At 41.6% G+C, this 15,048-nt stretch overlaps 1 long non-coding RNA gene across 1 annotated transcript; it reads right to left on the reverse strand.

Moving 5' to 3' along the window:
• Positions 1–222: 222 nt before the first annotated feature.
• Positions 223–7,062, reverse strand: LOC115056067 (uncharacterized). Its single transcript, XR_003841762.1, has 4 exons — positions 6,489–7,062; positions 1,319–1,360; positions 588–650; positions 223–497 (listed from the first exon to the last, which is right to left on the reverse strand). It is a non-coding gene; the product is annotated as an uncharacterized LOC115056067 (long non-coding RNA).
• Positions 7,063–15,048: the final 7,986 nt, after the last annotated feature.

Raw genomic sequence — 15,048 nt, forward strand, 5'->3', positions numbered from 1 at the left:
GAGAGTTTCTTCCCTCTTCAGCAGCACAGGTTTTCATGGGATAAATAATGTACTGTTAACTGCATTAACAGCTCTTAATTTCACAGTTTCATCACTCTAATATTGAATATTGTAGCTGCCCTACAGCTTTTGATGCGTGACTATAATTTGAAAACAGTGGATAAAAATGCCTAACCACCAAAGAGTGGTTAGAACTGACATAATGTTTCATTATCAAACTTCTTTCATCATCTCCCCAAATACTTTATTAAACAACTGTAATTAAAGACACAGTCCTCAGTCACACCGTCATCTCTGCAAAAGATGCATCATCAAAGCTACTTCATAGCTCAATATGAGACCCATTTTCTATGATGCACACCTAAATTACATTTAATTTGAACACAATGGAAAATGTTCTAACCCCTTTCGCTCCCAATTGGATATTACATCTTCCACTGGACGACATACAAGGGACAGTGCAGGCAGCCTGCAGCATCTGGTGGACACCTGTAAGACTGCAAGTCACAGAGGAGAAAAAGAGAGGTCTTTGTGACTGTGCTAAGTCACCAAAAACCTGAGCCAGAGTATACTGACAATCAACGCACCAGCTATTTCCAGAGACTTCAGCGCGGCAGCCACGTGAGGTACTCAACCTGAACGCTCAATCACTAAATCAAAGACAACATAAATAACCAGTCAGTGAATGGCAATAAAAATGTCGTCACAAATCTGGTCAGCCAGACAAGACCAGCTTCTCATGGTGAGCAGCAAATTAAGTCCCACCACCATTTTCAATCATTATCAAGGCCGTTGAAATGGTGAGAACATGGAAGAATGACCCATGCACTTTATTTGAATCTCTTCATGTAGTCACAGCCTGATCTGCAAATGACTGGGATTTAATGTAACATGAAAGAGTGCAGATCTGGGGCTTAAAAACTCAATCAGCACTCACAGACATTTGAACTATCAAACAGTCAAGTGGTTGATAGTTGTCAGAGTCACATTATCCAGTGCATGGGTGATGTAGAAGACATATATATGTTCAAAAAAAATATAATTAGCAACTGTTCAGTAATGCAATCACAGAGATGCCTTTCATTGCATTATATCTTAATGTTATTACAATATTGTGCTTCTGTTATTCGGAAAGTGGTCTGCACTATCAGTAATGAAATCAATCTACCACCTAACTTACAAAAGAGGTGAACCCAAAGGCTCTTATTCACTTAACCATGTTAATTTGTGGCTTTGAAAAACTAGTATGTAATGCACAACTATTGTATTTAGCAGATGTTTGTGTTTTGTCCAAGTCCTGCATTGAAAATGTACTCACATTGATTGCTTCAGGGCTTCAGTTTTCCCACTATTCATTGATCTGTTGGGTAAACAGAAAGAAGAAAGAATTGTCAGTATGAATTGAAAATGCATAATTGTAGCCGGTGACCAAATCTTTTACTCGCAAAGACAAAGAAAATGGATTCAACATGTGTTTTAGCTCAAGCACCTCAGACTAAAATCCAGTGAGTGCCATGAGCTCTTTCATTTATGAGAGCTTATCACTACAAGCGAAGCAAATCACAAAGAGACTGCCACTGACACCAGAGCAATTACGCTGTACAGGTCTAATCCCTTACACAGCACTTAGGACAGTTTTAAAGGCCACCAGGGCAAACTGCAGAGCTCCCTTAACTGTTAGGGTGCAGTTTGGTCCATTTTACAGCCACTGGGGTACAGGCCTGATTGTTAAGACCAGGAAAAGTAATCCCTGGAGTCAGGCCACTAAACCTGTTCTGTCCCTGTAACCATGGCAGCAGACAGGTAGTGTCTGGGTCACAGGGCAAACGTGGCCTGGCTTCAGCACTGGCTGCCCGTTAATAAAAAACTGACTTGGTGTGAACACGAACACACACTCAAATGCTCATGTTTATTCAGATAAATGCAAAAGATAAAACCACACACACACACACACACACACACACACACACACACACACACACACACACACACACACACACACACACACACACACACACAGCTCAGACTGGTACAGGTTTCAGTTAATCAACGGTGCCACTACATATTCCAGATGCTTAAAGATCAGTGCGTCAACACAAACACATTGAGTCGCAGCGACAGGTGAAGGGACCAGCGGACGGTCTGACTGAACTATCAATGGATGATGTCAGTCATGACACCAGACTGTCTGCGTCTGTGTGCTTCTTGTTTTAAGATTACAGCAGTCTTGTCACCTCACTCCGCTATCGCATTGCATTATGAGCACAGCCATAAAATTAATCTTAAAAAAAAAAGTGTATCAGGGAACACACAGTGCTACCTTAGGCTACAAAAAATTACTTAGAATGAGGTAAGTACATATGTTAAGACATGAATCATCCAGTTTGATTTTCCTCCTCATGAAACGCCCCAACGATGATCTGGTCTGCGTTGCCCTTTTTAAAGAAACCCATGATCTCTCCTGGCCTTTTCCTGAATTTACCAGCTCTGCCTCTCTCTTTTCAGTTGCTATGAGACACTCTGGCTGAAGCCAAGGCTTCCACAATTCATTACTGGAGGAACAAAAGCCAAAGCAGTGGACAAAGCAGGGCAGACCAACTCAAACCAGCTCCCACTTAACACACACATCACATCTCTGAGTGCTCTGCTGACATACAAATGGCCAATTCAAGACCTCTTCTGGCTCCTTTTTTTTCTTCCTTTTTTATTTTCATTTTTACAAAGCCTGTGGAATAGATTAAGAAAGTCAACAGGTTAATGATTTGACTCGCTTAAGAATCCATGAAGGCATTCTCTTTCTTCGTAGGACATGATTCTTATCCATGTCGAAAACATTTTGAAAGAATTTCAGGCAATAAATGATGACAAAAACAACATTAAACGTGCGTTTTGTGGTACAACACGCAGTTTTGTTTTTTTTTTTGGGGGGGGGGGGATTCTGTGCCAATGACTGAATAGGCTACAATGCACCATGAGTGCAACATCACCTGTCTCTGGCTTTTCACCATTTCTGCCTTGCCAAATCATGAAACATCTCTTTTCGTTTCCAGCCAATCAGATCTCATTCTGTTGCTGTTCTCATGCAAAGAAAGAAAGGGGAAGGCCAATGAGAAATGGCCCTCCTCCTTCCCCTCGTATCCTACGCACACGACAATCACCCTCTGAGAAATGCCAACAGACGGGCAATCAGTCATTGTAATTAGGCTGGCTGCCATTCCCGAGCCTTCATAATTCAGGCTGGAGCTGGAGGACATAGGTAGCCAGAGCCCAGCTGTCGGCTGCTAAAGCCCACCTCCACCGCTGGTTCACCCAGACCTCAACACAGGCCACTCCCTCTCCCCTCTATGCCCCCTCTGATGGGGGAACCAGCAGAATTATAAGGGGGCTGGCTGACTGCAAAATTAAAAACTGCCCCCTTCCTCCTCCTTCTCTACATCCCAAAACCGCTCCCCCTCACACTTTCTTTTCACTGCACTGCAGAGTTTTGTTCTCTAAACTGCATGAGTGTGAGAGAAGATACCTTTTTAAAATGACTTCTAAAAAAAAGGAAGGGTCCTAATCTAAACATATTAAATGCATCTATAACAAGTAGGCTAGTGTCATGTTCCCCTTACGTTTACATTTGGAGGGGTAAAAGCTTGCAGAGGGAGAGTTTCCATACTGTTTCAAGCAGTGGGGAACACTGGATTTACAGTACAGACATGGCTCACTTTTCTCTCTTTGGAATTCATAGCTAAACAGGAAGCTATGGCCGTATTCTGCAGAGATTTATTTTATTTGCTTACAGGCCGCGGTTGACTCAGAAACTGGCTTTGCCTGTTGTATAGGCCCTGAAGTTTTCTTGGCAGTGAAATGAAGAACTGCAAGTTCAGCCAAAATAGACAATGAAGCAGAATGGAGAAACATGCCAAATTGCTGGGGCAATTCAGTCCAGAGGCTCATTTTTCCAAAATGATTCACACTGGAAAGAAAAGCATTTCCCTGTCCTTAGATGAACTTAGTGTGCTCTCTGTCGGCTTTACATGGAAGCAGTGGGGGAGGGAGAAGGACGTGTGCACACCCATGTCCCACACACGCACACACACACACACACACACACAGACGCGTGCACACACATACACAGGGCCACACAGCGATCACTGCAGATTCTTTTCTCACTGTGGAATTAGGTCATGCACATAAAAGCCCCAAACAGACACGGATACAAACATGCACTACTTTAAGAAGACTTTTTCAAAGTCACATGGGGAAACCACACACACACACACATCAATTGCAGGGAAAAACCCAAATAAGAAAAAAGCTGAGCTGGTTTACTGACATTTTATGCATACTGTATTCTGTGCTGTACACTAACAGCTTGCACCACAACCATGGTATAAATAGTGTTATTTCTGCATGTAGTCAGTTTTCAGTGCAGTAGCAGCACCGTGGAAGAATGAGGGAAGACTACGGGCAAGTTTTGCATCAGTCAGCAGTGTCCTGAGGCTGGTTTATTGGCTTGTCTGGCTCAGCTGCCTGATAGTGTTCACCTGTTCCTCCTTTCCACAGCAGGATGACAGTCAACAGTCTGCTGCAGCATAGACAAGTACAAGATGCTGAGACATATTTTTTTCAGACTTCAGATGTTATGAAACAATACGGAAACTAGTGAATTGCAGTGATAGCCTCTCATCAATAAATGCCACACGATAATATATATTTTTTTTTTTTGTAAACTGGGAAATGTCCTTATGTGTGCTAGCACAACACAATATCTACAACTGGTGTTGCAGGAGTGCAGTTAGATTTGTAAATACTCTTTAAGCCTCATTGTAAAATTAGATTTTGTACTAAGCAAACATTAAACATTAGATTACATAGAAAAGATAAAAGCCTTCTGTATGGTTTTGCTGGGAGCTTGTATGCCTCCATAACTGCACTGCTACTTCTAACAGTAAATACGTATTTGTGCAGCTGTTTGTTTTTTCATCAGTGATGTGCAGCAGATATTATATCAGACCAAAAGAATGATAAGTCAAAATGGGGAGATCCAGGTAAAACACCAAGGAGCAAAAATGTGCATTCACCTCAAACTACCAAGTGAAGGTTATGATGACACCGTTATTTTACTGTCAAACTTAATCATTATATCCTCACTGTCAGTTCTGAGATGCTGCTTACTCATCAGATTATGCTCAGAAATCTTTTAATAGATGCTGTAATATAATTAATGATTCACCCAATCCGCATGCATTGAGGTCCGCACACAGCTATTAACTGATGAGCTCTGCAAGCAATGTAGAACCGAAGAAGAGGAGACAGCAAAAGACACACACACACACACACACACGGGCAGGAGGACGGATGTGTTCATATGATGGTCGCAAGTTTGGAGTGGAGAGTAAGGCAGTCATGTCAGCTTTTCCACAACCTCGAATGAGAAATCCTGACTTCACACAAAAGCAAGTCTGTAAATCAGATCAGTCAAGACCCCTGACAAATCAAGTGGCAGAAAATACAAGATGCCATTTGTTTTCTTTTTTTTTTGGATGCTGACTCTTTATATGTATATATACAAGTTCTACTTCACTGTACTGCACAAACTGATCCACATAAGATATTGCATCTTGTGGCACTTAAGTATTATCTGAACACACATTAACGTAACTTTAATGTGTACTGTGTGCTGCATTTGACAATTATTACCTTCATGTTTTATGATTTTAATAATTTCATCCCCTATAGGTCCGTTTGACCTAACAGTCTCATTTAAACTCAGTATATTATAGTTATGTATATTTCTGAAGGGACCTTGCACAAGAACTCTCAGACACTTTGAAAGTTTTCGCTCTTCACCTTTCCCTCACTTTGTGGTGATCCATGAGTGTCAAGATCAAATATTCAACCAATGACACGGTGGCATCCCACATCACGGCATTATTTACCACCACAAAACCCCAAAACTTATAAGCGTGAGGCTACTTGGATTTAATACACCTGTGCCGTAGTGTTGTTCATGCTTGCACTCTGTGCACACTCTCACACTGTTGGGAGTGATGCAGTCAAACTAACCTTTATGCACGTTTATATTTTTTGGCACTGACAACTGCAGTCATATGACACAGGGGCACTATGCACAAAAACAGGAAATAAACTAGATACAACAGGAATAAACTACCAGAGGACAAGTTCAACATTTAGTTTGTAGGACTAAGGCAAAAATATAAAATCTCACAAGATTGTTTTAATATATTGGTGCCAAAGTGGATTTTAAGCAACTTTAACACTGAAAATTGGCGTCCAGTCTTCCTTGTGCACAGGGATTCTCCGTAAATAATCCATGAATGTGTTCCTGGCTTTTTTTTTTTTAAACACAACTCCTGCCATGTAAACGAAATAAAGAACAGAGTGCATTTGTTGAGTGCATTTGTCACTTAACTTTAAAATGGAATAGGCCACACGTCAAGCGCTTGTCACAGGACAAAGAACATTGGCCATGAACTCACCACAACAACGCGCCCATGTGCTCGTCGGCTGTCAGCTGAAAGTCTCCTCCACAGCGGCCACAGTGGAAGAGACACGAGTGGAAACCGAGGAGGGCCCGAGGGAAAACTGGCCGTCCTCCCCCCAGCAGCAGCCGCAGCAGCGGTGGAATCAGGCTGCCGGCTGTCCGTGGTGACGCTTCACGCACAGTCTCAAGAAGAAGGTCGAGCCTGCGTTCCGTGCCGCTCTCGGGGGTTTTAATTCTGAAGAGCCTAGAAAGTGATCCCGAGCAGAATTCTAATCTACCGAGTGGCGGGACGGGATTATAGCCGCACAACCCAGCGAGAGCTTTTCATCAGTTTGATCCGCTGAGCAGGCTGTCCCCAATATCTCCGCACGGCTGCATGGCGAGTCTGACTCACCACGCTGTGCACCAGCCACAAGGCTGGGCTGCAACTTATTATCACAGCCAGTGAAGCCTTTTCTTTGGTAACGTTTGTGGTGGAACCAAAAACATTTATTTGCCGACCAACCCCCCCCTTTTTTTTTTTTTTTGGATAATTGTTTCTGTGGTCCTGGGGCGCAAAGTGGTTTCAGAGCATGCTGTTGCTGCTGCGCAACAGCAAGGAGTACAGTTTGACATGTTGCATATCACACACTCCTCTCGCTTATCTGCTGGGGTGGGCCAGGAGCTCTACAGGATGCCTCTGAGAATTAGTTTCATGAGCTGTGCCAGAAGTTGTTTTATTTTAGAATTTGCAGTCATTGCGGAAAGGTATATCTTTTATATCTGTAAACATTTTGTGCCAGTTCGAAGTGTCTGGGAAACTCATTGTTACTGCATCACGTTGGGGAATAGCTATTCGATTCAAAATTTGAACACAAAATGTTACAGACTGGAAGAATAATCGTTGTGAGCGACACTTTTTGCTTTTGAATACACAGTAGTGACGTGTCGTGTATTTTACATGTTCTCCTAGAGAATCTGAGTGACAATACACAGGTTTATTTTCATCAGATCTGATGAGTCGGATTGCAGGTGTTTCTGAGGGGCTGTTTGGCATAAACACAATCCTGTCTGTAAGATCAGCAGTCAAGCACCAAGTGTCTTCTGTGCACAGTGCACTTCAGCAGTCGAGTTACTCACTGTGCAGCCCTTCAGTCAGACTGAGTGGCCTTGGAGATGCTTTAATGGTGATTTGAGCTGTCACTCAGAATAATTCTCACCGTATCTTAAGTTGCACCTGTTGCATGAACTGCTCTGAAATACCAGACTTGGCAGACACTAAACACAGGCTGCGCTGACTTTTTCATCCTTGAGCACATAAACAATTTTTACCCAGCAACATGTTGTGCTCCAGGCCTCCTGATAGCAGCTATTAATACGAACTGCCTCTCACACCGAGGTGACTCATGTTTCTGTGAAGCCTCACTGAAATTCATGATGGTTTTGATCCCGGGTCATGCTGCGGTAGCATAAGCATCGCAACCCTGTTGACCCCATACTACATGAAGACAAGGGTAATGAGATTAGCCCTGCATGAGTGTGACCGTCGTTTGTGACGTGTCCTCGACAGACTGTGCGTGCACCGATTTCAGGCTCTGCAGTTCATGTGACAAATTCACCACAGTTAGGAGAGCGAGGATTACTGTGCAGGGTGAGTGGGTTCACAGAGCAGCGAGCTCAGGCCAAGAGCTAGGCACCATCGGCTTAAGCCAATGGAAATGACATAACATGGCAGGGATTTCTGACAGTTATCAGAATAAACGTCCTTCCTCTTGATGACATTTGGCGAGTTCCTTTTTAATGCATTGGGCAAAAATGGTCCAGTTTGAAGGCCTTGTTGTAATATTCCAGTACTTTGCAGTATCTTGAAATTTGAAAGAATGTTTCTCGCTTTCATTATTTTGATATTTATTATATATATATATTTTTTTTTTGTTCAGATTTGCATCATTTCATGAATGAGGGGTATGAACTTGTTTGTTGTTGTCTTTGAGGGTCATAACATGGTCATATCATTATAACCAGCACGCCAACTTGTTATGAATAGAGGGATGTGTTTCACACTGCAGGTCCTGTGACTGCAATGTGCTCTGATGAGCTGAAACTTTCAAAGCTTTGCCTCTTTCCAAATGAAAATAAGCAGCTTATAAAATAATTATTTGATTCAGCGTCAAGCACTGTTTTCAATATTTGAAAATAATGTAGTGAAACTTCACACACATGATGAGATCTGAAACTGTTAGTTCATTATTAGTCAACAATCAAATATTCTCTAGGCTGCTTGATTTTGGTTTGGTTTGATTTTTCAGCATTGCAAGTATTAACAGTATTGAAGAAATTATTATTTATATATCATTTTCATCATTTAGACACACCTAGTGTCTACTGAAAATTAGATTGAGGGGTGACATCTATTTGGATGTATATATATAGGGGAAAAACAATAATATGCATGAAGAAGGCCATTTGTGGTTGTATCAATGTTAACTATAAAAATAATTGTGAAGAGGTGTGGGTGTGTGCAGCTAACAAAAAGCTCTTTCTTCAGCATCAACTCTTTCTTGTTTTTCAAGGTTAAGATAAGCCTTTGATCTTGGAAAACAGTTTGAATCTTGATGTCATTTGATAGTCAGAGCTGTTGCTGCTGTGACGAAGCATAGCCAGCCACACATTGTGTGTGCAGACCACTGACACGGGCTCCACGCAGAACGGCTCTGGAAGAAGTTCTGCCCTCAACACCCACCCGTCTGGCAGCTCCAGACGCAGCCTCAAGGACAAAGACACAACTATGATTCCGCCTGTGAAATCAAATTATTTCTGTGGACTTGATGTTCAAGAAAGACTTCTGCTCAGGCTCAGAGCTTTGATTGATTACATGCTGACCACTGGATCAGAGCATTAGATTCAGCTGTATTTAGCTTTGTTTCTTCAGTGGGCATGTTTGTTGTGCACGCTGGGCAGGCCTTTCATGCTGCATCATGAGGGAATTTCCTGGGTGCTTAAGGAGAGAAAAAAAAAGGCCACAGTTTACAGCACGGAAGGCATGAGATGGTTTTATGTTTCCACAAGGAAGAATTTGTGCCCATGCTCATGCACACTCCTCATTTTTCGTTCTCAGGACTTGCACAAATAACTTATCATAATGCACTGCATTGTTTGTTTAACATGTTGTATTTTTAAGAAAAATCTAAACTGAGTAGACAAGTTTAGACATGGTTTTCCTCCAGCATTAGAAATAAGAGTTTCATAATTGTGTTTATTTATTTATAAAAGATCATAAATTGTAAATACCATGCCATATGCACAAATCCATACCGACCTTGAAATAATGGGAGATTTGTTTTGGTGTTTGTAACAGCTTCTCTTGGTCCCCACCCACTGAAGCACCACAAAAGTGAAAAAGCAATTTCTATCTTTATTTTTTTTTTACATTTTTGATCCACAGTCACTCTAAACAATGGTGTGACAGGCGCTGAATGCAAACATCCTTACCGTATGTCTATACTTTGCTTAACACAATGACTCTCTTATGCTGCTTGATCAAGAGTCCAGACACAACATGTTTGCAAATGCAAAACCACTTGATATTTAGATTAAGGATTACGTCTTACTTGTCCCATTGGCCTTCTCCACAGTTCAATGGAGTTTACCATCATCCATAAGCATGAATTCCAACTATGGGGTAAAGCAATGAGTTTGCCTCTCACTGTGGTGAGATGTTTTGTTTGAATGCTCCTTGACCTAAGACTGTCTGGAAGCTTTTTGCACACTAAGCCATGCTTATTTGTAAACAGAATGCTTTGCTGAAGTTCTCCACACTCCCCCTCCACCCTCTGAAAAAGGCCACTTTCCATAAAGAGACCATTCTCACTGATGTTTGCACCATGTTTTTACTCTCCGCACTTCAAATTTGTTGTGAAGGCTTTCATTTGCTTTGGATGGAGAAAATGCAGCAAGATTTATTTTGCATTGATCAGTAAATTGAGTATTGTGCATTAGGGATAAATTACACCAAGGAGATGTTTGATCTCAGTAGTGTTTTTGGTGCCCAGGCTACCAAACTCGCTGACAGTACACCCCTTAAAATTCTGCATGAAATTAAACAAGTCTGTAAACCAAAACTGGCAGTGGACCTCAAAGTCTTGGCTGTCACTAACTTTCTCACATTCTCTCTTGTGCTAGTCTGCTAAATTTCAGAGCTACCTCCTCAGGAAAACATGTTCATTAAATTCCCAGCAGGAGTCCCTACGTGGGCTTTACTCTGTCGTTGACAGATGCATGAATGACTCAATATGCGTCTGGATTTGTAACCTGCGAGAGCTTAAGAAAAAGCCCGGGAGACAATGGCAACTGAGGCGAAGCTGCACAGCCTTCAGTCTAAACAAAATCTCATTGTTCCTGTTTTCCACAGTTAGGGGGTTAGTCATTCTCTCACTCCCCCCAACACCACCCCACCCCATCCCAACCCCCGCCGCTCCATAAGAGTCCCAGAACCTCAGTCCACTGTCCCACCCCGGCCTCTGTACTCCACCAGCTCTGAGTGCTGTTAGCGGGGCTAGTAATTAAACAGGGCTGCCTCTCAGTTTCTGTAGCTCTGTGGGGGGAGTCCCTCCATGAAATGTACTCCTCATTCTGAGTCCAGACGACAGCTGATGAGGGATTATCTGCTGGCAGAGCCATGGCATACTCCCCACCATAATCTTCAATTAGTTCAGTTCACGGTGATGTGTTGGGTGGACCTGCCACTACCTTTCCCACGGCTTCTTCATAAACACCACACCAATTTCTTGAATAATGCACCCTATCACTTTGATTTTTCATTCAGAAAATGTTGGATTGGTGAAAATATTTGAGAAAAAAAAGGTAATATGTGAGTAAAGTCTTGACCCATGATTATTTCAATGGGTGTTCAAATGAATGAATTGTTAGTTCAATCACCAATTATTATAATTTTTTTTCTATATTACTTATTTGCATAAGCTAAAAAGCATGTCTTTTTTTCTGTCTTCTGCAGTCGAAAGAACCTAATTTCGTTTTACTATTTCTCTCAATGTCTCATGTAATTTAATCTGTTTAATATCCTGTTGGAAAATTTTTATGTGGCATACAATGAACTGCCTTCGAAGGCTCTTTTACAAAGTGCTGAAGGTTACTGCCTAGCTCATATTGGCCCATTTATTCATTCAAACACATGTGCCCGTAGTTGGAACTCTAAAACATAAGATTGAATATACAATTTAGTTTATTTATTAGAGCGGTCATTTATTATAACCTGGCACCAGCTCTGACAGCCTATACTCTGCTATAAAATGCCCATACCAAAATGCTAATTTTGTGGCATCTATCATCGTGGAGGAAAAAAAAGGGGAAAAAAAACCTTTGTAGAGTCAGTGAGTCCAGAAATTATTTTGAGTCTCTAAGTTTTTGTGTTAAACATTCATTCATAAATGGGCAAAATTGCTGATTGGTCTACTCTCAACTATTCATCCTGACAGATTAAAATACATAATGGAAGTGGATGACTTAAAAAAAACAAATATCTATTACTGAGATATTCAGACCCTTAATTTTCAGTTGAATAGAAGCCCCCCATACAAGCCATTATAGCTTGTAGTCTTCCGGGGTAAGTCTCTGCAAGCTTTGCACACCTGTATTTGGCCACTTCATCCCATTCTTCCTGCCGGATTTTCCGAAGCTCTGTCAGATTGGATGTGAAGCATCTGTAAACCCCCACCCCCCATCTATCCACTGATGTACTATGGGATTTAAGCCTGGGCTTTTGCTGGGCCGCTCAAGAACAGTCACAGACTTGTTCTAATGCTTTGAATCACAGTCATGCTGAAAGGTGAACTGTTGCCCCAAGCAGGTTCAAGTACCTTTTCATGGAACCCTGTAGTTATCATTCCCTCATTTCTGTCCAGTGCCTGTGTCTCTGCCGCTAGGATGGCCTCTGTGGCTCGATGCTTTCACCACCACCCTTCACTGTAGGGATGGTATTAACTGTTGATAAGCTGTGCCAGGTGTTCGCCAAGCATAGTGCTTGGATTTCTGCCAAAAGGCTTCAGTTTTTGTCTCATTGGACCACAGAATCATTTCCCTCATACTCTCAGGGCCCATTAAACGCTGTTTGGCGAACTTCAAGTGGCCTGTCAAATGCCTTTTACTCAAAGTGGCTTCTGTCTTGCCATTCTACTATTAAAGCCTGATTGATTGAGTGCTGCTGCAATGGTTGTCCTTCTGGCAGGTTCTCTCATCTCAGCATAGGACCTCTGACGCTCTGTTACAGTGATTATTGGCCCATCTTACTTGGTTTGATCAGACAGCCAATCCTATGAAGAGTCCCGGTGGTTCCAAACTTCTTCCATTTCCGTATAATTGAGGCCACTGTTCTCATGGGAATTCCCAAAGCTTTAAAAATGGTTTCATACCCTTACCCCGATCTAGCCAATGTATTGGAACAGTTTGTTGTGAAAGTCGACAGAGGGCTCATTTTATTTCAGATTTTTGCTGTGGCATTCAGTGTGAATGATGGCATCTTATTATACACAGGTCAAGTGTATATATACTCAATTTATTTGGGCAATTTAAAGATAAGAATAAGTAAGCGATTTGAATCCAATGCACAAAGTTTCTCCTAATGAAGATAATAGGGTTCGGCTTGACTCAACTATTTGTCGAAGTTAGAAAACATCTCTTTGTGCCCCCTCGTTCGGTTCTCCTGGATGGATGGATGGAATGGAACATAAAAAAAAACTCAGAGCGACCATTCCAGCCAATTCGCAACAGGTGGCATTGATGCTCACGCACGGGACAAGGAAAAGAAAGGAGGGAGAAAAGTAAGCGCAAAAGACTATAAATCTAGCACATGCTAACAGACAGTGCCAATTTAAGGAATACCATGGAAAAGCGATATTGCAATCTACCTTACTGTTGCCGTCAGGATGTGCAGCGCTTTCAATCAGATGGATTGGAAGCGCAAATGGGAAACATGACATAATGGCGAATGTGTACTCAACAGTACAATTGTCAAGAGGAAGAGAGGGCCTAAGCATGGCCAATGACAAGAAGGTCAGGAGCAGAATCATTGAAAAAAAAAAAAACAGAAAGAACTGCTGTGATCAGGGAAGGCGGAAGGATTTGTCAGCACTGATGTTTTACAATGGTGGAGAGTGGTCAGATAGATATGCAGCCCAGGACTTGAACAAGCAGGAACGACCTGCAACAAATATTCATCCCAAATGATAGGCACATAGGCAAGACAAGTTGAGAGACTGATGGGGATGTGACATTAGCTGACTGCTGCAGTGGCCAGCCAGGATTTGTCCTAGTTATGCCAGTGGCCAATTCGACCCCAGCGGAGCGACCTCTGTGACAATGAAATGGTTTAAGACAATTATGGCTGTTGCTGTTGTTTCATGCCTGACAGATGCGTAACATTGGCTTTGCTGGTTAGTTAGCAATGCGCAACAAGCCACTTGATTCACTTTCTAGTCTGCCCTGGTGTGTTGGCGTGATATCAGCTATAGCAGCAGAATTACGTTTACAAAACCTGCACCTGATGTGTTGTTGATAGTTTCATCCTTTCATAAGTTTCACATCTGGTTGTTTGCGCCGCACAAAATGAGAAATATTTTCCTGTCCTAAACACTTAAATGTAAAACAATAGATTTATTTTTTTTGGCTGCATAATTTCATATACTATGCCAGGTAACCAGGTAACCAGGTTAGCATCCACATTAACCCGGACAAACCTATAGCGCATTATCGCTTTAGTTTTGAAAAAAACTAAACAAAACAATGAAATAACTAACCTTTCTTAGTTTTTACCATGCTGTGTGTTTGCTTTTGTGTTTGTGTAGATGTTGTTTTATGAATGTTCTTTATTAGATGGTTTGTTTTGCTTCATTGAAGACAATCTTATTTTCATCAATGCCATTGAGTTGATGATGTTCATTCATTCATTTTGGAGGCAGAGCACCAAAGGGAAGGGTTTCTGCAATTCAAATATCTGCAATACCCATTTTCTCCAGGGTCACTGAATACTGACTGCCTTTGTGAAGAGACTGATACTTTTGATATAGTAACTTAGCAAACCTTTTTAAAAACAAGTTTTAACATTGTCATTTTTGGTTTTTGGGTGCAGATTTACAACCCAAAATGACTGCAATGTATAATTTAAAAGTAAAGAGGTCTCAACCCTTTGTGAGTCCACTGTTCCTAATCAAGAACAAATGGCAATAATAAATTGAAATGACATAACAAGTCTACTAATTTATTCTAATGTGGCTTGAAGTTACATTGCAGCAGCTACCTTTTACTAGCTGATGTCAAACCTTGTAAGGGACACACTTTATAGTGATCAGAATTCTGCTCTGTCTTGGTTTATGTACAGTTTGAACAAGCAAGAATTCAGAACCTGAATGTCAGATTACAAAAGAGGAAACCTGCTAATTACTGTGCCTGACAGATGTTTACAGAAAGCTCAGTGTGGAGCTTTACAGCACAGTTCAGTGACTAGATGAAATACGATAGTTGAACTGCTCATATGCAGTTCAAGTAGAGCACATTTACTTATT

This window comes from Echeneis naucrates, chromosome 16 (genome assembly GCF_900963305.1).
Source record: "Echeneis naucrates chromosome 16, fEcheNa1.1, whole genome shotgun sequence".
In the NCBI taxonomy this organism is placed as follows: Eukaryota; Metazoa; Chordata; class Actinopteri; order Carangiformes; family Echeneidae; genus Echeneis; species Echeneis naucrates.